Here is a 26,187-nt window from a genome sequence, read left to right on the forward strand (position 1 = left end):
ATTAATCTGTGGTTTATTCTTCCCTCTTACACACAATTCCACATTTTTTTGATGAATAACATGCCACACTATTTTGTCACCACATTGCAATGCAAGCATGAAATTGGTCCCCATTCCACCACCACCACCACCACCCCCCAAAAAATTGCTATCTTCTCCAGGTTTTCTTGAGGGATCGATGCTCTGAGAGGGCTCCTCTCTTTTCTTTCAAGGGCTTTTGAGTTATGGAACTGCAGCATGAATGTCAGGGCTGTCGATACGGCGGTTTCCGAAAGGTCGTGTCTCTCTGTGTGGACGGTAAACATGACTGCTGTTCTATATCTGGTCGCGCGTTTGGAAGAATGAGGCCGTTCAACATGCATCAGTTCACAGCTTTGGAGGTGTGAATTCGCGAATAACGCGCACACACACAAGCGCGTGCCACTGGGAAACGGAGGTGACTGAAACAATGAAGAAACAACACAATGAGACAGCATGAGGAAAACATCCTGATATAACACGAGCATTTAGAAGAAGAAAAAATTGACACGTTTTTAAAAATGTAACTAATGAAAATATCAATTTTTATCCTTTTACAGCTACATTTAAGCCAAGAAATTACAAACAACAATTCTTCATCCATTCTTTTTTCCCCTCTCATAAAGATATTATTAAAAACAAACACAACTTGTCATGTTTCAGGAGAAAATGGACAGAACGAAAACGGAAGAAAAGCATGCTGACTGTTACAGCACTAATACTGAATACTCCTTTCTTTAATCTGACTACATATAAACATCTACATACAGAAATCTTCACCACAGCAATGTTTATTATGGTTATTATTATCAGGATTAGATGATGTGGAAGTCTTTCCCACAAGCTCCTGTTTAATCATCACCCTCCGACCAATCAGAATCGAGAATTCAACAAAATGTCCTCTAGGATGTAGGTGAGATTTTTGCATTCCGTTTTGAACTGAAGGAAGAAAAGAAATCGCAAAATTCTGCTCACAACAAAGAAAACATGGAAGTCACTCCTATTCTTAATTACATCACAAAAAAAACTGGGGAAATTATAATGATGAAATATTTCCATTGTTTTTCACACAAACTCATTTTAAGGGATTACTTAAAAAATAGAGCACAATGTGCTGGATTTAATATCATAAAAAAAACATTACGCCATGTTGAAATATTCTGTAATTGTGACGGCGTGATCATTTTTACACTCCGGCCGTAAAGCTTCCGACAATGCCACGTCTTTCCCGATCATACAACACCAATCGGCTGTTAGAGCCAATTCAAACCTAATGGACGAGAAGCAATTTCAGGTGTGAAATGAAAAAGCGATTTACCCCCTCCCCTGAACAGAGGAAGGGGGGGGGGAATCCCCCAGACGGTCACGAACTCGGAGAAAACATTTTGTTGTGGAGTGAACGCTGAGGATGCAATATGAAACTCCCTACAGGGCTCCGGCCCTGACCCTGACCTCCTTCCCAATCGCATTACGCCAACTTTTTGTTTCTCGTTGATGGAGTCAAGTGTCAAGAGCATCTTTTTAATAACAGATTGGATTCGATTATAAAGGGCTGACGCAGCACGCTCGGCCAGGAGCACCTGAAAGGCATGGAGCTTTGCCCTGAATGCATTAAACTCTACCTGATTTTCACCGTGCAGCCACATTATCAAATTAACCTTAACGCAATATATTTTTTTAATAAAAAAATGTTGAAATTAGTTTCTATAGTCACTACTATACTTACTATAGTTCTATAGTATTTTATCTATGGAAGGAGTCTCCAATATCAGTGTTCTGTTAAATTCAGAGCCGAAGCCGAAACATGACAAGCTAAAGGGTTTATAACAGTATAACACTATTAATAAAAAATCATCTTTTCAACAACACAATTGGAAGTGTTTCAATCCTTGCAAGAAATCATGAACGATTAAGACTTTGCTAATTAGTAAGGCAAAACATGAAAAAAGGAAAACAAACAAAAGTTCTCTCTATTTAAAAATATAAAATGAGTCCAACGTAATAGCCGGTGAATTTTTCAGTTAACCTTCTGTCCTTTACTCCCCTTGGTTCATAAAACCTCCCGCTGTTAAATGAAGCAGACGTCCCGCTGTGCACTCGATTGAAATTCCCCCGATGTGAAGGCAGGACTGGGAATGCAGGTGAGATCCGGGGCCATCCCAGTGCACGGGGAAAAAAACCCCAAAACAATCATAGTTCCTTTTTTAAAAATAGTGCGATAAATACGCACTGGGAGACAATATGTGATGTTTCACATCGAAAATCATAAACAGTCTCCATCTGGGACGAGATAGCATCACTGCTATCCACCGTCTCTCTCTCAATCTCTCTCTCACACACACACACAGTCAGAGTGTCAGCAGAAACGGGCAGATGGTTCCAACATCCGTCTCAAGCCCTCCACAGGCTTCATTTCCAGCTGCAGCTGAATACAGTCACGGATCACTCGGCTGATTTTTTTCTAACCACACACAGCTGTTAAAGCATTAGCAAGAACTAGCATGAAGAGCAAAACTTTTACCTCAAGAATGAAGAGGAATTGGGGGATTCGGGACTAAAAAGGAAAATGCAACAGGAGAGGGAGGGAGAGAGAGAGAGAGAGAGAATATAACAATAATAAAACGAAAGAGGGAGACAAGAACGACAACAACGTAAACTGAGAGGAAGGAAAAGAAAATGAAGGAAAAATTCGTCACTGGGACTACTGAAAGAAACACTTTCACATTAAATTAAAATTTACTAAAATAAAAGTGTAAAAGTATATTGAAGTCAGAGTCTCCTCTAGAGTCTTCTAGACAAAGATAAGCTAAAGCTAACTGGCAGCAGCTTTCATTCCTAATCTCTCAAATGTTTTGCTAGCTTACTAAAAATAAGAGCTATCTAGTGCTAATGGCTAGCTCTCACAATATGACACTTCATAAATATATGATTACAGAGAAAAATAGTCAGGCAGACAGTTTTAAAAAATGGCTTCTCAATTGTAAATCACACTGATTTTAGTTCCTGGTGTTAAATTAGCGCCTCTTTCACCACGGAACCAAGATGAGTTAATGCTAACTAGCAGCAGCTTTCATTCCTAATCTAGCTAGTTTTTTGTAATCTTTTTACTTATCTTCACTTATATCTTACTTATCTCTTAATAGTATCAACTCTTCCTGAATGCTAGCTGTACACAAAACAGGTCTCAATTTCGGTGTCACATCAGACAAAGTACAGATTTTTCAAAATGTTCTCTTGAAATATAAATCTGACTTTTTCTTTACTTCTTTATTACTGAATCAAAAGTATGAGGTAAGAGAAAAACTCGATGTACAGTACAGATACCAGCTAAAAGCAACTACTTTGTTGCTTTTCACCTTTAGCTGTGACACTAATTAAAACTCTCAGTTAGACAAGTTTTCTTTTCTTTTTTTTTTGTTTCTATATTTGTACAGGAGCCGTGTGCTAATTGTGCATTAATTCTGGCGCTGCATCTGTGAGCGGTTTATAGACGAGCGTTATCACGATGCTGAGTGAAAGTAAGGCTCACTGGGTCATCGGGAAGCAGAAAATTAAATCATTCAGGATCGAGAGAGAGAGAAAGAGAGAGAGAGAGAGAGAGAGAGAGAGAGAGAGAGAGAGAAAAAGAGATGGGTGAAGAAGACCAGAGGAAGTCGGGAGCAGCTCTGGTGAAAAGGCCATTACTGAGAAGCCCTATATACACAGGTGGCCCTGGGGAGGAGAGATGGAGAGACGGCGAGACGGAAAGACGACTGTCGATTAAGTGCTGCTTTTCCGGAGGGAAGTGCTGGTTTTTGTCTTGGGTGTTTAGTGTCATGGGGGTTGCACTTGTTCTTCTTTTCTGCGTGGAGGTTAAAAAAACAACTGACAACACACTCTCAGATATTAAAGTGACTCTAAATGACTGCTTTATTAAAGGCTAAAGCTGTTAAAACGATAGATTAAAAAAATCAGTATCTATTAGCTATATCATTATATGGGTATTAGCTGTGAAATATCAATATGTGTTGTGCCTAATGTGTCTAATTAGCATAATAAATAATGTAGTTTTTATTTATTTATTTTAAAAAGTATTTTTCTCACATTCTAAATTCCCAGTTCACTATACCTTAGTTTGATCATCGAAATTTGCAGAAGACGTTTAAAATTAAAAGTGGTGGGTTCCTGTCAGTATTGTTACCTGGTCAGTAGTATTTTTTGTATCAGTAGAGTTTCTCAATCAGAAGTGTTTCAGTCAGGGGTGTTTTTCCTGTCAGTAGTGTTACCTTGTCAGTGCTGTCTTTCCTGTCAGTACTGTTTTTCTTGTCAGTAGTGTTTTTCTCATAAGTAGTGTTACCTTGTCAGTAGTATTTTTTTTATGTCAGTAGAGTTTCTTTATCAGTAGTGTTTCACTGTCAGTGGTGTTTTTCCTGTCAGTAGTGTTACCCTGTCAGAAATGTCTTTTCTGTCAGTACTGTTTTTCTTGTCAGTAGTGTTTTTCTCATAAGTAGTGTTACCTTGTCAGTAGTATTTTTTTTATGTCAGTAGAGTTTCTTTATCAGTAGTGTTTCACTGTCAGTGGTGTTTTTCCTGTCAGTAGTGTTACCCTGTCAGAAATGTCTTTTCTGTCAGTACTGTTTTTCTTGTCAGTAGCGTCACCATGTCAGTAGTGTTTTTCCTGTCAGCAGTGTTACCTTTTTTGTGTTGTGTTTTTTCTGTCAGTAGTGTGACCTTTTCAGTAGTAAAGTCCCCTGTAATGTTACCTTGTCAGTAGTGTTTTCCTGTCAGAGGTGTTTCACTGTCAGCAGTGTTACCCTGTCAGAAAAGTCTTTCCTGTCTGTATTGTTGTTCCTGTCAGTATTGTCTTCCCTCTCAGTAGTGTTACCTTTTCATTAGTAATTTTTGTTTCAGTGCCATTTTTCTTGTCAGTAGTGTTACCTTGTCAGTACTGTTTCCTGTCAGTAGTGTTTTTCTTGTTGGTAGTGTTTTCCTGTCAGACATTTTACTCTGTCAGAAGTGTTTTTTTGTCAGTAGTGTCTATCCTGTCAGTAGTGTTACCTTGCCTGTACTGTTTTTCCTGTCAGCAGCGTTTCCTTGTCAGTGCTGTTTTTCTTGTCAGTAGAGTTTCTCTGTCAGAAGTGACAGTTCCCTGGCAATCGTGACACAATTATCAGCAGTGCTTTTTTCTTGTCAGAAGTGTTCATCCTGAGTTTCATGAAGTGAAGGCATCTTAACTATTTATTTTAAGAGTGTGGACTACAAATGTAGACTTCTAGACTTGTAAATGCAGCACGAAAGTACTGTACATAAGACCCCTGTTAGACCCCTAACATCTCTTTGCAAATGGACTTCATTTTAAGCAGATCATTTTCCAAATTAGCTTCCTGGAATTAAGCAATTTCCTTAAGCACCTCAAACTAGTCATCATCATCCATTTCTAAGAAACTTTAATGTTTCCAGGGATTCTGAGGACCTGGAACCACAATGTGTCATCTGTAATGTTTCAGTTACTCCCGCTGCTGCAGAAACGGGTTTCGTTCAAAATAATATGTAAAAATGCCCTTATTTTTCCTAGAAACTGTGAGGAAAAAGTAGAACAGTTCCTTCCCTTGCACTTTCACACACATGAACGTCCACATACAGAGAATTAAAAGCTCCTTCCCAGGTTTCACCTCAGGCGCATCTGGCCTGGAACAAAAGCATCAGATAAGCAAGTGGACACCGAGTGAACGCTCTGTCTGTTATTTGGGTCACGACAGATAAACCCAGAGCGCGATTTGCCATCTGCACAGGCATGCGGAGAGACAGACGCGGGTCACTCGGCTCTCGTCAAAACTTCAGTATCCTCTAGGCGAGGTCATACACTTTTTCAGACCTTAGATTCAAACAATAGATTATGTTCGGCCCTGCAGAACAGCATCGGCGTTAGGGAGAGCGTGTCGGGAAAAAAGGGACAATGGGCTCCGGCTTGATTTATGGCGACTCTGGGAGCCATAATGTGGACGTGTAACAAGGAATCAATGGGCTAGAAAAATGCTAACAGCAGACCTTTATGGCCCGAGCCTCTGTCTCTCTGCTATTTAATTAATTTTGCTCGTTTTTCCCCCTCGTCTCTTTCTCTCCCTCTCTCTCTCTCTCTCTCCCTCTTTCGCTCTGTTGACTGAGACGTGTGATTGAGAGGTCGATCAGCGCTGCTTGTATGACTGCAGCAGAACGCTATGAGGGGACGCTCGTCAAGAAACACAAAGCAAAACAGCAGTGACAGATATGATGAGTTTTCTCTGGCGTGCAGCTACCTCTGAGTGAGAGAGGTAAACGGGAAGAAAATTTTAAATGGAGGAAAGTTAACCCTTTTGTGTGTTAAGTTTGATAATGTGATTTTTTTTTTATTTTTTGAAACCAAACTGTCCAACTTATATGAAAATTATAGAAGACAATTTAATATAATAGAGTTGAAAGCTATTGCAATGCAGCATGAAGAATGCATTAATTATTAACAATTAAATGAATTAATTATCAGTGACTGACAGACACAGAGGCCTTTGCATTTGCTCTGATGGTCAGGATGCTGTATGTTGTAACACATATGTTAATGTTGTATTGATGGTGTGAGTGTGTTGATTTTGTGTGCTTGGTACATATTGATGGTGTGTTTGTATTCTTGCTGGATGTTGATGCTGTGTCGATGTTTGTTAATGCTGTATGTGCATGCTGTGTGGATGATGATAATGTGTTGGTGTGTGTTGTTCCGATGGTGTGTGTTGATGTCTTGATGGTGTTTTGTTTATGATTGTGTATGTTGTTGAGTTGATAGTGTGTGTTGATGTGTTCATGGTGTATGGTGATGTTTTGAAGGTGTGTGTTGATGCTGTGTTGTTTTGATGATGTGTGTTGATGTTGTGTTGGTGTGTGTTGATCTGTTGGTGTGTGTTGATATTGTGTAAGTGGTGTATGTTGATATTGTTTTAAAGTTCATTGTGTGTGTTGATGTGTTGACAGTGTGTTGATGTTCTGATGGTGTGTGCTGATGGTGTTTTAATGGTGTGTTGATTTTGTGTCCTTGGTGTGTATTGATGGTGTGTGTTGTGTTGATGTTTGTTAATGCTGTATGTGCATGCTGGGTGCTTGATGATAATGTACTGATGCTGTGTTGGTGTGTGTTGTTGTTCTGAAGGTGTGTGTTGAAGTCTTGATGGTGTTTTGATGTTGTGTTGTTGTGTGTTGATGTTGTGTTTGATTGTGTTTTGTTGATGATGTGTCCTTGGTGTGTATTGATGGTGTGTGTTGTTGATTTGTATTCTTGCTGGATGTTCTGTTGATGTTGTGTTGTTGTATATGTATGCTGGGTGCTTAATGACAATCTCTTGATGTGTTGGTGTGTGTTGTTCTGATAGCGTGTGTTGATGTCTTGATGGTGTTGTGTAGTTTTGATGGTGTGAGTTGATGATGTGTTGATGTCTTGATGGTGTTTTTTAGTTTTGATGGTGTGTGTCGATGTTGTGTTGGTGTGTGTTGATGTCTTGATGGTGTTTCTTAGTTTTGATGGTGTGTGTTGATGTTGTGTTGGTGTGTGTTGATGTCTTGATGGTGTTTTCTAGTTTTGATGGTGTGTGTTGATGTTGTGTTGGTGTGTGTTGATGTCTTGATGGTGTTTTTTAGTTTTGATGGTGTGTGTTGATGTTGTGTTGGTGTGTGTTGATGTCTTGATGGTGTTTTCTAGTTTTGATGGTGTGTGTTGATGTTGTGTTGGTGTGTGTTGATGTCTTGATGGTGTTTTCTAGTTTTGATGGTGTGTGTTGATGTTGTGTTGGTGTGTGTTGATGTCTTGATGGTGTTTTTTAGTTTTGATGGTGTGTGTTGATGTTGTGTTGGTGTGTGTTGATGTCTTGATGGTGTTTTTTAGTTTTGATGGTGTGTGTCGATGTTGTGTTGGTGTGTGTTGATGTCTTGATGGTGTTTTTTAGTTTTGATGGTGTGTGTCGATGTTGTGTTGGTGTGTGTTGATGTCTTGATGGTGTTTTTTAGTTTGGATGGTGTGTGTTGATGTTGTGTTGGTGTGTGTTGATGTTTTGATGGTGTGTGTTGATGTTGTGTTGGTGTGTGTTGATGTTTTGATGGTGTGTGTTGATGTTGTGTTGGTGTGTGTTGATGTCTTGATGGTGTTTTTTAGTTTTGATGGTGTGAGTTGATGTTGTGTTGGTGTGTGTTGATGTTTTGATGGTGTGTGTTGATGTTGTGTTGGTGTGTGTTGATGTCTTGATGGTGTTTTTTAGTTTGGATGGTGTGTGTTGATGTTGTGTTGGTGTGTGTTGATGTTTTGATGGTGTGTGTTGATGTTGTGTTGGTGTGTGTTGATGTTTTGATGGTGTGTGTTGATGTTGTGTTGGTGTGTGTTGATGTCTTGATGGTGTTTTTTAGTTTTGATGGTGTGTGTTGATGTTGTGTTGGTGTGTGTTGATGTCTTGATGGCGTTTTTTAGTTTTGATGGTGTGTGTTGATGTTGTGTTGGTGTGTGTTGATGTTTTGATGGTGTTTTTTAGTTTTGATGGTGTGTGTTGATGTTGTGTTGGTGTGTGTTGATGTTTTGATGGTGTTTTTTAGTGTTGATGGTGTGTGTTGATGTTGTGTTGGTGTGTGTTGATCTTGTGTTGGTGTGTGTTGATGTTTTGATGGTGTTTTTTAGTTTTGATGGTGTGTGTTGATGTTTTGATGGTGTTTTTTAGTTTTGATGGTGTGTGTTGATGTTGTGTTGGTGTGTGTTGATCTTGTGTTGGTGTGTGTTGATGTCTTGATGGTGTTTCTTAGTTTTGATGGTGTGTGTCGATGTTGTGTTGGTGTGTGTTGATGTCTTGATGGTGTTTTCTAGTTTTGATGGTGTGTGTTGATGTTGTGTTGGTGTGTGTTGATGTCTTGATGGTGTTTCTTAGTTTTGATGGTGTGTGTTGATGTTGTGTTGGTGTGTGTTGATGTTTTGATGGTGTGTGTTGATGTTGTGTTGGTGTGTGTTGATGTCTTGATGGTGTTTTTTAGTTTTGATGGTGTGTGTTGATGTTGTGTTGGTGTGTGTTGATGTTTTGATGGTGTGTGTTGATGTTGTGTTGGTGTGTGTTGATGTTTTGATGGTGTGTGTTGATGTTGTGTTGGTGTGTGTTGATGTTTTGATGGTGTGTGTTGATGTTGTGTTGGTGTGTGTTGATGTTTTGATGGTGTGTGTTGATGTTGTGTTGGTGTGTGTTGATGTCTTGATGGTGTTTTTTAGTTTTGATGGTGTGTGTCGATGTTGTGCTGGTGTGTGTTGATGTCTTGATGGTGTTTTTTAGTTTTGATGGTGTGAGTTGATGTTGTGTTGGTGTGTGTTGATGTCTTGATGGCGTTTTTTAGTTTTGATGGTGTGTGTTGATGTTGTGTTGGTGTGTGTTGATGTTTTGATGGTGTTTTTTAGTGTTGATGGTGTGTGTTGATGTTGTGTTGGTGTGTGTTGATGTTTTGATGGTGTTTTTTAGTTTTGATGGTGTGTGTTGATGTTGTGTTGGTGTGTGTTGATGTTTTGATGGTGTTTTTTAGTGTTGATGGTGTGTGTTGATGTTGTGTTGGTGTGTGTTGATCTTGTGTTGGTGTGTGTTGATGTTTTGATGGTGTTTTTTAGTTTTGATGGTGTGTGTTGATGTTTTGATGGTGTTTTTTAGTTTTGATGGTGTGTGTTGATGTTGTGTTGGTGTGTGTTGATCTTGTGTTGGTGTGTGTTGATGTCTTGATGGTGTTTCTTAGTTTTGATGGTGTGTGTCGATGTTGTGTTGGTGTGTGTTGATGTCTTGATGGTGTTTTCTAGTTTTGATGGTGTGTGTTGATGTTGTGTTGGTGTGTGTTGATGTCTTGATGGTGTTTCTTAGTTTTGATGGTGTGTGTTGATGTTGTGTTGGTGTGTGTTGATCTTGTGTTGGTGTGTGTTGATGTTTTGATGGTGTTTTTTAGTTTTGATGGTGTGTGTTGATGTTGTGTTGGTGTGTGTTGATGTTTTGATGGTGTTTTTTAGTGTTGATGGTGTGTGTTGATGTTGTGTTGGTGTGTGTTGATCTTGTGTTGGTGTGTGTTGATGTTTTGATGGTGTTTTTTAGTTTTGATGGTGTGTGTTGATGTTGTGTTGGTGTGTGTTGATGTTTTGATGGTGTTTTTTAGTGTTGATGGTGTGTGTTGATGTTGTGTTGGTGTGTGTTGATGTTTTGATGGTGTTTTTTAGTTTTGATGGTGTGTGTTGATGTTGTGTTGGTGTGTGTTGATGTCTTGATGGTGTTTTTTAGTTTTGATGGTGTGTGTTGATGTTGTGTTGGTGTGTGTTGATGTTTTGATGGTGTTTTTTAGTGTTGATGGTGTGTGTTGATGTTGTGTTGGTGTGTGTTGATGTTTTGATGGTGTTTTTTAGTTTTGATGGTGTGTGTTGATGTTGTGTTGGTGTGTGTTGATCTTGTGTTGGTGTGTGTTGATGTCTTGATGGTGTTTCTTAGTTTTGATGGTGTGTGTCGATGTTGTGTTGGTGTGTGTTGATGTCTTGATGGTGTTTTCTAGTTTTGATGGTGTGTGTTGATGTTGTGTTGGTGTGTGTTGATGTCTTGATGGCGTTTTTTAGTTTTGATGGTGTGTGTTGATGTTGTGTTGGTGTGTGTTGATGTTTTGATGGTGTTTTTTAGTTTTGATGGTGTGTGTTGATGTTGTGTTGGTGTGTGTTGATGTTTTGATGGTGTTTTTTAGTTTTGATGGTGTGTGTTGATGTTGTGTTGGTGTGTGTTGATGTTTTGATGGTGTTTTTTAGTGTTGATGGTGTGTGTTGATGTTGTGTTGGTGTGTGTTGATGTTTTGATGGTGTTTTTTAGTTTTGATGGTGTGTGTTGATGTTGTGTTGGTGTGTGTTGATGTTTTGATGGTGTTTTTTAGTGTTGATGGTGTGTGTTGATGTTGTGTTGGTGTGTGTTGATCTTGTGTTGGTGTGTGTTGATGTTTTGATGGTGTTTTTTAGTTTTGATGGTGTGTGTTGATGTTGTGTTGGTGTGTGTTGATGTTTTGATGGTGTTTTTTAGTGTTGATGGTGTGTGTTGATGTTGTGTTGGTGTGTGTTGATGTTTTGATGGTGTTTTCTAGTTTTGATGGTGTGTGTTGATGTTGTGTTGGTGTGTGTTGATGTTTTGATGGTGTTTTCTAGTTTTGATGGTGTGTGTTGATCTTGTGTTGGTGTGTGTTGATGTTTTGATGGTGTTTTTTAGTTTTGATGGTGTGTGTTGATGTTGTGTTGGTGTGTGTTGATCTTGTGTTGGTGTGTGTTGATGTCTTGATGGTGTTTTCTAGTTTTGATGGTGTGTGTTGATGTTGTGTTGGTGTGTGTTGATCTTGTGTTGGTGTGTGTTGATGTCTTGATGGTGTTTTCTAGTTTTGATGGTGTGTGTTGATGTTGTGTTGGTGTGTGTTGATGTCTTGATGGTGTTTCTTAGTTTTGATGGTGTGAGTTGATGTTGTGCTGGTGTGTGTTGATGTCTTGATGGCGTTTTTTAGTTTTGATGGTGTGTGTTGATGTTTTGATGGTGTTTTTTAGTTTTGATGGTGTGTGTTGATGTTGTGTTGGTGTGTGTTGATGTTTTGATGGTGTTTTTTAGTTTTGATGGTGTGTGTTGATGTTGTGTTGGTGTGTGTTGATGTTTTGATGGTGTTTTTTAGTGTTGATGGTGTGTGTTGATGTTGTGTTGGTGTGTGTTGATGTTTTGATGGTGTTTTTTAGTTTTGATGGTGTGTGTTGATGTTGTGTTGGTGTGTGTTGATGTTTTGATGGTGTTTTTTAGTGTTGATGGTGTGTGTTGATGTTGTGTTGGTGTGTGTTGATCTTGTGTTGGTGTGTGTTGATGTTTTGATGGTGTTTTTTAGTTTTGATGGTGTGTGTTGATGTTGTGTTGGTGTGTGTTGATGTCTTGATGGTGTTTTCTAGTTTTGATGGTGTGTGTCGATGTTGTGTTGGTGTGTGTTGATGTCTTGATGGTGTTTTTTAGTTTTGATGGTGTGTGTCGATGTTGTGTTGGTGTGTGTTGATGTTTTGATGGTGTTTTTTCGTTTTGATGGTGTGTGTCGATGTTGTGTTGGTGTGTGTTGATGTGTTTATGGTGTATGGTGATGTTTTGAAGGTGTGTGTTTATTGTGTCTTGATAGTGTGTTGTTCTTATGGTGTGTGTGGTTGTGGTGTTGGTGTGTGTTGTTCTGATGATGTGTGTTGATGTGTGTTGATTTGTTGATGCTGTGTGTTGATGTTGTGTAAGTGGTGTATGTTGGCATTGTTCTAATGTTGATGGTGTGTCTTGGTGTGTGTTGATAGTGTGTTGATGTTGTGTTATGTTCTGATGGTGTGTGTTGATGTGTTGACAGTGTGTTGATGTTGTGTTATGTTCTGATGGTGTGTGTTGATAGTGTGTTGATGTTGTGTTATGTTCTGATGGTGTGTGTTGATGTGTTGACAGTGTGTTGATATTGTGTTATGTTCTGATGGTGTGTGTTGATAGTGTGTTGATGTTGTGTTATGTTCTGATGGTGTGTGTTGATGATGCGTTGATGGTGTTTGTTGAAGTTGTTTACCTAGGGTGTGTGGATGATTGTTGATTTTGTGTTCTGTTCCGTCCTGTCAGAACTGCTGGGAATCTGACTGTGTTGTTAGCGTGCAGTTTAGCACTCTGACCACTCGCTTCTGCTGACCTTTAGAGTCTTGAGGGGAAAATAACACACAAGAAAGACGGAAGCTGCCAGTGCAGAAGAGACGACTCCGCTTTACACATTCCTCATTACTATTTCTTCCACATTTTACTGAAATATACACGAAATACAAAGTCCATCATCTGCTGACCTTAAACACGTTTCATACATGAAAGATCACATGTATGACTAGCATCTGTAATGACCGAGTTTACAGAGACGGGAGCAAGAGCACCAGCTCATAAACACACAGAATGGCGTGAAGAAACACAACAGCTGGGCCTGAATTCTTTCTAGCCCAGACTGTAGATTCATGCAGATGTGAGAGTCGTGTCAGGTGATTGGTCAGGGATTAGTGTGACACCTCCTAGATCTGATCTCCAGATAAATGAATTTTAAAAAAAAAAATTTATTTGTTTAATCAGGTGTTTCACTGATTTCATTTCCAAGTTTGGAGCAGGAAACATTTCAGAAACTTTTTTTGTTTATTTGTGTGTTTGGATTAAGTTTTCCGCGTTTCCGTGGACGTAAGCCAAAACGATAATTGTTTTTTCATCCTCTCTTTTAAAAAAAATTAAAGGCGTGATCTGGATTCGATAATAGAGTGCCAAGCAGATGCGGTGCTTTTGTTTTGGCGCGAGCTTCCAGAGGGACTCGGGTATTCAAGTTTCGTGGTCCGGAAACACAGCCGAAGCCTGAACGTGTGGGATTTGCGTTTCTGAAAGAGGTGATTATTGGAGAAAAGCGTCTTTTCCTCATGTGTGCAGATGTGAGACGCTTCGTTCACGTTTTCGCTCCACAGAGCTTGACAGAAAGTCGTACATCAAGAACAAAACCTGGCAGTGGAAATAGTGGTAATTAGTCCTGTGTACTGCCACTGCCTTATTGCCCCAGACAGACTAATCCTGTAATTACACTATTAGTCTGGCCATTTTCCCATTTTCCTCAAGATGTAAACAAGCACGACCCTGCGCTAATTAGACTTAGCATTAGGAGGACTTATTTCACGAGCCACCTATGAAGAACACGCCATGTAATCAAAGAGCAACCAAAGTTTCAAAACTCTAGAATACAATTCGCCATGACACATATGTAATCCTCTTAGGCTTTGCCAATTATAATTACCCATAATTCCCCGGAGGAGAACAAGGCTTCTAATTATAAATTCATATAGAGTTAGTATATATCATTTTAATTAAATGCCTTACTGTTTATTACAACAGCAATAGAAATTCAGCTGAAGTCTACATGGAAATATTAAAAAAGGATTTTTTTTTTAACAAGTCCATAAAAATAATGCAGTACATGGCAGTGCAGTGAAGCAAAGTTCATGTGTTTTGCTCCTCTTATCACACCACAGCAACATGCCAACCATTACATCGTTTTCTTTAAACAACAAAATACATTTTTAATCCTTTTTATAGTTACTTTTAATGTCATGGAACCTCACTGAAACTGGTTACTTCCTGTTATCACAGCTGTATATATCCTGTTATAGCAGCTGTATATTTTTCTGAAGACTGTCCCATGATGGAAAAATGACTGACGGTTCTGATGCCTTACATACGGTGGCAGAGAAGTGCAAAACTAAATAACAAATCAGAAAATTTAGGCAAATCGGAAAACATTGTTATAGTTTGTGGATGGAATTATTACCGCTGGTTGGACGAGACAGTTGTTTGTCTGAATTGTCGTGTTTTCAGGTTTGTCATTTTGTTTTCTATTTGTTATTTTGTTTTTGGATATTATTTTGTTTTCTATTTGTTATTTTGTCTACGTATTTGTTATTTTGTTTTTGGATGTTATTTTGTTTTCAGGTTTATTATTTTGTTTTTGGATATAATTGTATTTTCTATTTGGTATTTTGCTTTCGGATTTGTTATTTTGTTTACATTTAGTTTACAAAATTGTGTTTTTCAACAAAGTCATTTATACTACACTTAATGTAGACAGGTTTCTACTGATGGAGAATGAGCACGATCAATTCACGTCATAATAACGTAAACCAGTTACAGTGCAGAATCTCACGAGGATGTCGCTGCTGATGGGAGCTACACTATAACTACAGTGTACATTTAGGAGATTAACACACATATGGTAGAATAACACAGTGGAAATGTGCCCGTTGGAAATTTTGATTATTAATTATTCAAGATTTTATTCCAGACTTTGAAAATACACACTCTAATCATGTTGGATGTACGAAAAACTGTTACTGTTAATCCAATCACGTGGAACCAATGTATGCATTTGAATGAAGTAAATTCAGCTAGCTTTGTTTTCCAGGTTATGAAACACGGACAACACCATGTTCATTAATACATATTTATTTCTATACTATTTCTATAATTTTGACGCCATGAAACACGCTTAGCTAGAAAATAAAGGAATTTTTGGTCAAAAAAATTGTACAGAAGCTGTATTATTCTCCGCCAAGTTTAAAGTTTAGGACTTCTCATATCAGAAACTTGGGTCTCAAAATAATCTCCGAGACGTAACTACGATTTCAGGGGTCATTCACATGCAACTTCCTAGTTGGAAATTAGTATTTTTGATAGCATGTGAAGGCAGAGTTATAAAGCATAATTTATAAATGAATTTTAAAAAAAGAGCTGCTATAACAGCAATCGTTTGTTTCATGGACCTTCCACGAGATTTAATAGAGGAATGAAACACTTTGGGATTTGCTGTTATAGGAAAATAATCAACTTGTAGGTGATAACAGAAACTTTGCATCACACAGCAGCCCCGAAATAACTCACTTAAATAACTAAAACAATATGTTGTCACAATACATTTCCTAATACATCACTCAACTCAAATCAACTTGAATTACTGAGATTAGCTCAACCCTGCTAATCCTCTTAGGCTTTCTTGAAGTTTCTTTGGAGAAAATATAGCTCACTATATCTGAGGAAGGATTTCGGTGCAATATATTAAAGCAAAATTAAACGCACTCTTAAATATTCAGCATCTGTTATAAGAGCGGATTAATGCAGCGGCTGTACGCAAATGCAAATTCCTTGAAGGAGATTCGTTTTAGCAAACTTTTTGAAAGCGCTAATTCAAAGAACTGTTCGTGTTATGAATTTTATGCAAATTCAAATGAATGTAGAAATGAATTTTACACAGTCAAAAGCAGAAATATGACCAAAGCAGGGATTGTACAGTTGTCAGCTTCTTTATTGTGATCATAAAGTTCAGAACTATTGCTTGTTAGACGAAAGGGAAGTTTATGACACGAATTTCCTCGCCGAAAAGTCATTCCTAACCAATGAAGACTTCAAGATTTTAGGGCGTTACACTTGATTAAATGCACTGCTGCGTATTCAGCATCTATTAGGATAACGAGGTAATTCGGTTAGTCTGCGCGAGTATAGTTTTAAACAAAATACGACGTTAGAGAAGAGCTGACTTTCATGTCCTCCCATAAAATTCACTTCATAAAATTACAGTTACGAGAGTCAGTATTATAATATTTATATTTGGCAAAAGTGTAAATTCGTTTTATAGCCAGGGGTTAAAGCCGACGTACAGCTTTTTTAATGTGGTGTAATGGTGTTCAGCGAGAGAAAGGATTTACGGTGGAACATTTACAGCTAGTCTTAGCCTGTCTCCTTCCTATCTAGCAAGAAATAAATGTACTGCTTTAAAATAAAAATAAAAATTCCAGATGAAGAACAATTGGGAAACAACTTATAGAAGAACCAATCCAACCAAAACAAATAATTAGCTCAAATTCTAAAACATATACTAATAACTGGCAGCCCTAAAACAAACATGGTATTATTTACTACATCACTCACATACAGACTACAATAAACTTAAATTTAGTCAAACTGATCAATCTTTATAATATTTTCTCCCATTTCCTCTTTATAATTACAATATCAACACAACGTGCATTTTGCAGTCTAAGAAATCAAAATGTTCTAAAAAAAAATTCTTTGCTATGCAGAATATCTATAGACCAACTCAAATATATCAGCTCAAATTATTAACAGCATTTAATTCAGCTCATTATTGAATTAACTCATTACTCAGTCAAAGTAACTTTATATATGAATTATTCATTATTATTAAATATTAACACACGTTATCCACTCAGATTTTATTTCAGCTCTAGTCATTCTTAATCTAAATGGAGTTATCAGTTCCAGTCAATCACTCAAACTAATAAAACTCACCTCATATTATTCATTTAAATTTAATGTCGGCTTAAACTCAAATTATTTCGACTCAACATCTACTCAGATTATTCATTTAAATAAATTTCAGCTTAAATATTTCACTCAATTCAACATCAGCTCAAATCGTTCACTTATGTTACTTTATTATTAACTCAAATTATTCATTATAATTTGCTTCAACTCGTAATTCAAATTAACTTAATATTAACTCGGATTATCCTCTGAGTTTAATTTCACCTCAAGTCAGTCACTCAACTCAAAGGCATGAACTCAATTTATTAGCTCGAATTAACATATGAACTCTAATTGTCCACTCTAATTTCTAGGATAAATGAGTCGCTCCTAACTGAGTCACTCAACTCAATATCAACTCAACTGATGCTCTCAAACCAACTCAACTCAAATCGACTCAAACAAATTAAGCTAAAAACTCAATTTTCTTCATTTCAATTCAATTTCATCTTAAACCATTCACTCAGTACCAACTCAAATCAGCACATAAACCAATTCAACCGAATATCAACTCAAATGATTCACTCAAACGAACTCAACTTCAACTCACATAACTTTCTAAAGTATGCTGTGGGTGAACATTTCTGAGTTTATCTAAAGCCCTATGCAAGTCTGAAAAATCGTTATTTTCCATAGTGCTAATGTGATCCGTAGGACATCATCCATGAACCGATCTCCCACGATCCTCCTGTTTCTGCTGTTGCCATGGATACGACCCTCAGCTACGAGCAGCAGCCTCATGTGCAGGCTCGTAATAGCACAGCAGCTTAATGAGATAAATAAGAACTTGACCCTTCCTAGTGGCACCTTTTATACACTGAAATAGAGGCTCGGCACGAAATATAGGAATCGTACAAATAAACCGAGGTGACAAACAAACAAACAAACAAACAAATATATTTTTTTTGTACCCGAAATGTTAATAGCCTAGCAAGTGACACCTTTATGATTTATGATCTCCAAAAAATAAAAGTTGTTTTTTTTTTTATCAAACAAACACAATAGTCTAAAGAAGCCAATGAAGAAAAGGTCTTCACAAGTGATGATAATAAAAGCAGTTCTTGTCCATTGTATTTGGCTGACAGAAACAAAGAACATACTGTCCTCTTGGATTATTGTAATCACTAACATAGCTGCGATTGTGTCAAAGTCTGCTGTCAGAAAGAATTTGTTTGAGGCTTTATAATTTACAACCAAAACCTATAATCAAATGCCTTTCACACCCCTATTGTGTCTTGCCAGGTGTGTGTGTGTGTGTGTGTATCCACATGCCAGGAGTGTTGGCCCAGAATAAATCGCCTCTGCAGGTAGCCCTCTTACCTTCAGCTTTCATTAATTATGGATATAATTTTTCTGAGGTAAACTCTTCTTGACAAGCCCTCTTAGAAACATTCAAACACTCATGCACCACAGACGAGGTTACATCTTTTAGCAGTGTGTGTGAGTGTGTGTGTGTGTGTGTGTGTGTGTGTGAGTGTATGTGTGTGTGAGATTTCTTGTTGTAAACATGTACAAGGTAGACGTTTTAGCACAACAGCCACATCCTTAACACCAGTAAAATATTAATTTTGCCAGAACTTTCTATCCTCTACTTTTATTTTTTGGAAGTTGTATCTACAGTGGTGGGGGGACAAGCACTCAAACATGCAAGTCTCGAATCTGATTGGTCGATTCATTTATCTGGAAGGAGTCTCCAGTGTCAGGGCTTTATTAGAATTAGAACATATCTTTCATTAATAAGTTTGTATTTACTGTAATATAAGAGGATTAAAACTTGTCTATTGATCACTTTCCCATAATGGCACACAACCAAAGTGTTTTATTTCTTCTGTATATGACCACAAAATATTAGCTTTAAAATGGAATATTCAACCCAATATTCTTCCATTTTAGTGGGAAGTATGACATCATTTCCACCCAGAGAGCACAGCCAATTACGCTTTCTTGGACTCCCGGACACGGATGGCTGCAGCATTGTCAGAAGTCGCGCTCTCTCTCTCTCTCTCTCAGCGGTATAGAAAAACCCGTAGACAGTCCCGCCGCTTGGGAGTGCAGTTTTCTTGATCTTGATCTTCAGTGGCATGGTGTCATCATGATTACAGCACAATAGCAGTCGCCTGGACTATACGTGATTAATATATTTATCTCCACCCCCTGAATCATCCCCTGCCGAACACAGAAGGTACCGACCCGAGCTGTCTTAGTTCACGAGAAGCCGTTCTCCACTCGTATGCCGAGTCACTGCATCATAAAGCATGATTAATTACCTTTTTTTCGTCTCTCTGAGAACTTAAAATAGAATACCGGCTCATTTTTCCTCCCTTCTTTTAGAATTAATGGCAGCCACCCTGTTCGAGGGAGATCAGTCAAATCCATACAAAAGCAGCACACATACACACTCAGACACACACACACACACACACACACACATCCTTTAACGACTCAGCTTTTTGGTCGATCCCCATCCTCGCAGTTCTGAGTGGAAAAGTTTGACAGAGAACTGGAACACGTCCAGTTCACATCAGCATTCTGCTCAATCGATGCCCATCGATGAAGGTAAGTAGGTGCTTAATCATTTTTAATTAGTGATAAGCAGACATCTTGTCCATTCTGGTAAAGAGGCCTCCATCTGGTCCCGCTCGGGTCAAGTTTTTCCATTCCGACGACTTAATTGTGATTCATTCTATCTGCTGGAAATTGTAAACGCTGCCATGGTGATCAATATTGTTGTGGGAGCTTGAACAGATACAGCAGAGGTCATTCATTCATTCATTAATTCACCTCTGAAAGAACCGAAAGAAAGAAAAACGCTACAAGCCCAAGTTCCTGACCAATGTTTAATTAACCCTAGTGTCCTTTTTGGGGTTTAATAAGACCTGTTTAAACATTTTTTTGTTTGTTTGTTGTAAATAGAACAATACCATGAAACATTCTATAGTGAAGCATGGTGGTGGAAGCGCCGCGTCACACAGCGTCAGAGACGTTCTTGTGCTTTTATACTCATCATCATCATAATCATCATGACATCCGATGTCTCATGTCCTCTCGCATTTCCTCGCCACAATGTTTGCCGCACAACCTGAGACTACGCGAGCCTTGTTTCCTTAACACATATTCCTTTTGTCCTGGCTGCAATTTTAGAATGTCAAGTGCACATACCGAGGCCACTTAATCAGAGATCAAGCGGCGGCTGATGAAAGGCTACTCAGAGCTAAAGGATATGTGGCAGAAATGCAGAAACGGTTTGCTCAGTTTGATGAAGTGCTCGAGCCATTTGTGGCTTTAGTTTGTTTCTGATTTTAACCGTTTCTACTAGCCTGCTAGTTTCACGTGAAGCCCTGGAGGTTTAGTGCAGGAGAAGGAAACGAAAGATCGTCGAAGCGATAGATCTGATTTTCTGATTTTTAATGAATTCTGTATTAATGCACCAGGTTTTAAACCAATAAGCCATTGTTCTGTCTATTGAATACACTAAGCTGTGTCTGCTATGTTGCTTAGCAACCACAGCTTACTGTTTATGCTTACTGTGGAAAAATGTTTATTATAAATAGTAATAATAATATATCAAATTATTTATCGTAAGCTAATGAAGTAAAGCCACTTCTCGTCATATCTAAGAACACCTACGCACGTGATTAAAAAAAATTCTGCCCTCTTGTGGCAGAGTGCTGTATTACAATGTAAGACATTGGTTCTTAAGGTAAGACCATGACTACAGTAAATCTTTTTCAGTGGAACTTGTCAGGATTCACTGACGATAAATGACAAATTTGTGCCTCCATCACCGCATTTCACACTTATCAGTTTCATTCACATGGTGATTTTATTTAGTATGTTTCCTCAGCACTCGTGAAATTAATTCCTGACTACACCAATAAGCTCTGCTCAAAAATAAACAGCCCCAGAGTGTACATTTCTTTATTTATCAGACACTTTTATGCTAAGGGAGTTATTAGTGAGGTGGGGTAGCATAGTAAAAACCAAGTGTAGTACACAAATATTCCAGAGAAACAAAACATTTCACCTCCTACAGCCTTAAATGCACTGCTTTCACGGCTAATGAAGGATTTGTGCCTGAAGTGCATTGTTTCTCTAGAATCTTTTGTGTACAGCGCTTAATATTTTACTACGACGCTTAATTTATTCTACCTTCTTAATGAGCCTGCGAAGATGAACTTTCTTTGCCTCTAATCACCTGACAGCTCTATAAAGGGCCAGGTGACATTTCCTGTTTATCCTGCCATGGGGAACTCGCCTCAGGAAGCTTTGCTAATAATGGAGCAACCTAATAACCAAGTCATTTATTTCTTTATTTATCTCATTCGAAATGCACATTTAGTTTCATGTCCATGGAGAGAACAGCAGTCCAGCATGTACTCTGTTATTACAGACATCTGCAGTAAAATGATACAATATATGTCCATCTTATATCTCATGTAATCTGTGTATGTATCGCTTTATATCTCATTACTGTTCAAACAGATTTTCATCAGGCCACGCCTCCATCATTCATACTGACAGACACATAAGCCACACCTCCATCATTATAACTGACAGACCAATAAGCCACACCTCCATCATTGTAACAGACAGGAACATAAGCCACACCTCCATCATTGTAACTGACAGACACATGAGCCACACCTTATCGCTGATACTGACAAGCACATAAGCCACACCTCCATCATTGATACTGACAGGCACATAATCCATACCTCCATCACTGTAACTGACAGACACATAAGCCACACCTCCATCATTGATACTGACAGGCACATAATCCATACCTCCATCACTGTAACTGACAGGCACATAAGCCACACCTCCATAACTGTTACTAACAGGCACATAAGCCACATCTCCATCATGGTAACTGACAGGCACATAAGCCACACCTCCATAACTGTTACTAACAGGCACATAAGCTACACCTCCATCACTGATACTGACAGGGACATAAGCCACACCTCCATCACTGATACTGACAGACACATAAGCCACAATTCCATCATTGTAACTGACAGGCACATAAGCCACACCTCCATCACTGATACTGACAGACACATAAGCCACAATTCCATCATTGATACTGACAGGCACATAAGCCACACCTCCATAATTGTTACTAACAGGCACATAAGCCACATCTCCATCATTATAACTGACAGGCACATAAGCCACACCTCCATAATTGTTACTAACAGGCACATAAGCCACATCTCCATCATTGTAACTGACAGGCACATAAGCCACACCTCCATAACTGTTACTAACAGGCACATAAGCCACATCTCCATCATTATAACTGACAGGCAAATAAGCCACACCTCCATAATTGTTACTAACAGGCACATAAGCCACACCTCCATAACTGTTACTAACAGGCACATAAGCCACATCTCCATCATGGTAACTGACAGGCACATAAGCCACACCTCCATAACTGTTACTAACAGGCACATAAGCTACACCTCCATCACTGATACTGACAGGGACATAAGCCACACCTCCATCACTGATACTGACAGACACATAAGCCACAATTCCATCATTGTAACTGACAGGCACATAAGCCACACCTCCATAATTGTTACTAACAGGCACATAAGCCACATCTCCATCATTGTAACTGACAGGCACATAAGCCACACCTCCATAACTGTTACTAACAGGCACATAAGCCACATCTCCATCATTGTAACTGACAGGCAAATAAGCCACACCTCCATAATTGTTAGTAACAGGCACATAAGCCACACCTCCATAACTGTTACTAACAGGCACTTAAGCTACACCTCCATCACTGATACTGACAGGAACATAAGCCACACCTCCATCACTGATACTGACAGACACATAAGCTACACCTCCATCACTGATACTAACAGGAACATAAGCCACACCTCCATCACTGATACTGACAGGCACATAAGCCACACCTCCATCATTGTAACTGAAAGGCACATAAGCCACACCTCCATCATTGTAACTGAAAGGTACATAAGCCACACCTCCATCATTGTAACTGAAAGGCACATAAGCCACACCTCTATCATTGTAACTGACAGACACATAAGCCACACCTCCATCATTGTAACTGAAAGGCACATAAGCCACACCTCTATCATTGTATCTGACAGACACATAAGCCACACCTCTATCATTGTAACTGACAGACACATAAGCCACACCTCCATCATTGTAACTGATAGGCACATAAGCCACACCTCCATCATTGTAACTGAAAGGTACATAAGCCACACCTCCATCATTGTAACTAACAGGCACATAAGCCACACCTCCATCATTGTAACTAACAGGCACATAAGCCACACCTCTGTCATTGTAACTGACAGACACATAAGCCACACCTTAATCATTGTAACTGACAGGTACATAAGCCACACCTCTATCATTGTAACTGACAGACACATAAGCCACACCTCCATCATTGTAACTGATAGGCACATAAGCCACACCTCCATCATTGTAACTGACAGACACATAAACCACACCTCCATCACTGATACTGACAGACACATACGCCACACCTCCATCATTGTAACTGAAAGGCACATAAGCCACACCTCTATCATTGTATCTGACAGACACATAAGCCACACCTCTATCATTGTAACTGACAGACACATAAGCCACACCTCCATCATTGTAACTGACAGACACATAAGCCACACCTCCATCATTGATACTGACAGACACATAAGCCACACCTCCATCAATGTAACTGAAAGGCACATAAGCCACACCTCTATCATTGTAACTGACAGACACATAAGCCACACCTCTATCATTGTAACTGACAGACACATAAGCCACACCTCTGTCACTGAAACTGACAGGCACATAAGCCACACCTCTATCATTGATACTGACATGTATATAAGCCACACCTCCATCATTGATACTGACAGGCACATAAGCCACACTTCGATCATAGTAACTGAAAGACACCTAAGCCACACCTTCATTATTGATATTGACAGGCACATAAGCCATACCCCCATCATTGTAATTGACAGGCACATAAGCCACACCTCCATCACTGGTGCTGATAAGCACAAAAGCTACGCCCCCTACATTAGTACAGATAAGCAAAAGACAACTATACAGACAAAGGTCACACCCCTTTATTAATAGTGATAAACACAAAGGCCACACCTCCTACTTTTAAGCATGATAAACAAAAAAAGCCATACCACCTTTATTAATACTCAGAAGCAAAGGCCACTCTTTATTAATCATGATAAACACAAAGGCCACACCCCCTCAATTAATATTGATTAACACAAAGGCCACGCCTCCTTTATTAATAATGATAAACTCACAGGACATGCATCTTTTATTAATAATGATAAACACACCCCTTTATTAATAATGATAGATAAAGGCCACACCTCTTTAAGAATAATTATAAACACAAAGACCACACCTCCTTTATTAATAATGATAGACACAAAGACACGCCTCCTTTATTAATAATGACAAACATAAAGGCCATGCCCCTTTATTAATAATGATAGATAAAGGCCACACCTCCTAAATGAATAATAATAAACACAAAGACCACTCGTCCTTTATTAATAATGATCAACTCAAAGGACACTCCTCCTTCATTAAGAATAATAAACACGCCCCTTTATTAATAGTGATAAACACAACAGCCATGCCTCCTTTACTAAGAATGATAACCACAAAGGCTACGCCTTCTTTATTAATGATGATAAACACAAACGTCACACTTTCTTTATTAATACTGATAAACACAACAGCCACGCCTCCTTTATTAAAAAATGATAACCACAAAGGCCACACCTACTTTATTAATAATGATCGAGAAAGGCCACACCTCCTTTATTAATAGCTGCTTTCTTTATTAATATTGATAAATACAAAAGCCATCCCTTCTTTTACTAATACTGATAAACACAAAGGCAATACCTTCTTTTTAGCACATACTTACACATACACAAAAGCCACACCTCCTGTAATGATTGTGATGAGCACAGAAGTCACTAGCTGATTAATATGGTATTATCACGGTATGATTAATTCATACTGTAGGCCACGCCTCCTTTATTATTACTGATAAAGACCATGTCTCCATGCTTGTTGCTTTAAAATGAGCATGCACTCCCATAGTGTGTACACCATATTTTTGTTTCTCCACAATGTGTTGCATAAACACTTCAGTTCTCAGGGGAAATTGAGGTCTGCATTCCCTCTGAAACAATTGCACACTACATCAAACCCACATAAATGACACTTTAGTGCCAATTTGCAAACCTCAGTATTATAGTCTACCAAAGCAAACTGAAAGAATTTACTGTTTTATTATATTAACTTCATCAAATACAAAGTAACTGTGCATTAATCTTTGCCCAGCTGCTCCAGTCATCCACAGTGAGTATGAAGTGTGCAGGTGTAACATCCAAAACTCAACACCCTTTTCCTTGCTGTCACAGCGGAGAGAAATCGAAGCCGCTGCATGAGGCCTCGGCTGCGTCTCAATCTGCATTCAGGTGGGCAGCAGAGGGAGAGAGGGAGGAGACGAGTATTTACTCTGGATCTGTAGTGATAGAATCCAGCAGCACCAAATTAACCTCCTCATCCAAGAACGTGTGTCCCTGAAGGCATTCGAATGGGGTTCATATTGATCAGGACACTCTGGAGAGAGGAGGGCGGCAGGCGAGGGGGGGCAGGGGGGGGGCTGTAGAGACGGGGCGGCAGGTGGTGCGAGCTCTCAGTAAGCCCTCTGGCTGGGCTGTTTGAGATTTGCCAGCAGAGGGTCTGCAGTGTGTGTGTGTGTGTGTGTGTGTGTGTGTGTGTGTGTGTGTGTGTGTGTGTGTGTGCGCGTGTGTGTTTTCCACAGCCTCTGCGGTCTGTCTGACGAGGCTTGTTAGGAGATGCTTAAAATAGCAAACATCTCTACCTGCCACGCGGCTCATGGCAGAAGGTTACCTGATGCCCAAAGTGCGGAGGAATGGAGATGGAGAGAGAGAGAGAGAGAGAGAAACAGAGACAGGGAGAAGGAGAGGGAGAGGGCGGGAGAGAAGAGAAAAAGAAATGGAAAAAAGATTGAGAATGTGCATTAGTGAGAGATGAGATCAGAAGCTTAAGTTAGTGAGTGACTATGTAAATGTATAAGTGGGTGGGGAAGTGAGTGAGGGAGTGAATGAATAAGTGGATGAGAGAGAGAAAGAGGAAAACAGAGAGAGATAGAAAGAGTGGGTGAGTGAGTGAGTGAGTA

The sequence above is a fragment of the Hemibagrus wyckioides genome, linkage group LG02 (genome assembly GCF_019097595.1).
Source record: "Hemibagrus wyckioides isolate EC202008001 linkage group LG02, SWU_Hwy_1.0, whole genome shotgun sequence".
In the NCBI taxonomy this organism is placed as follows: domain Eukaryota; kingdom Metazoa; phylum Chordata; class Actinopteri; order Siluriformes; family Bagridae; genus Hemibagrus; species Hemibagrus wyckioides.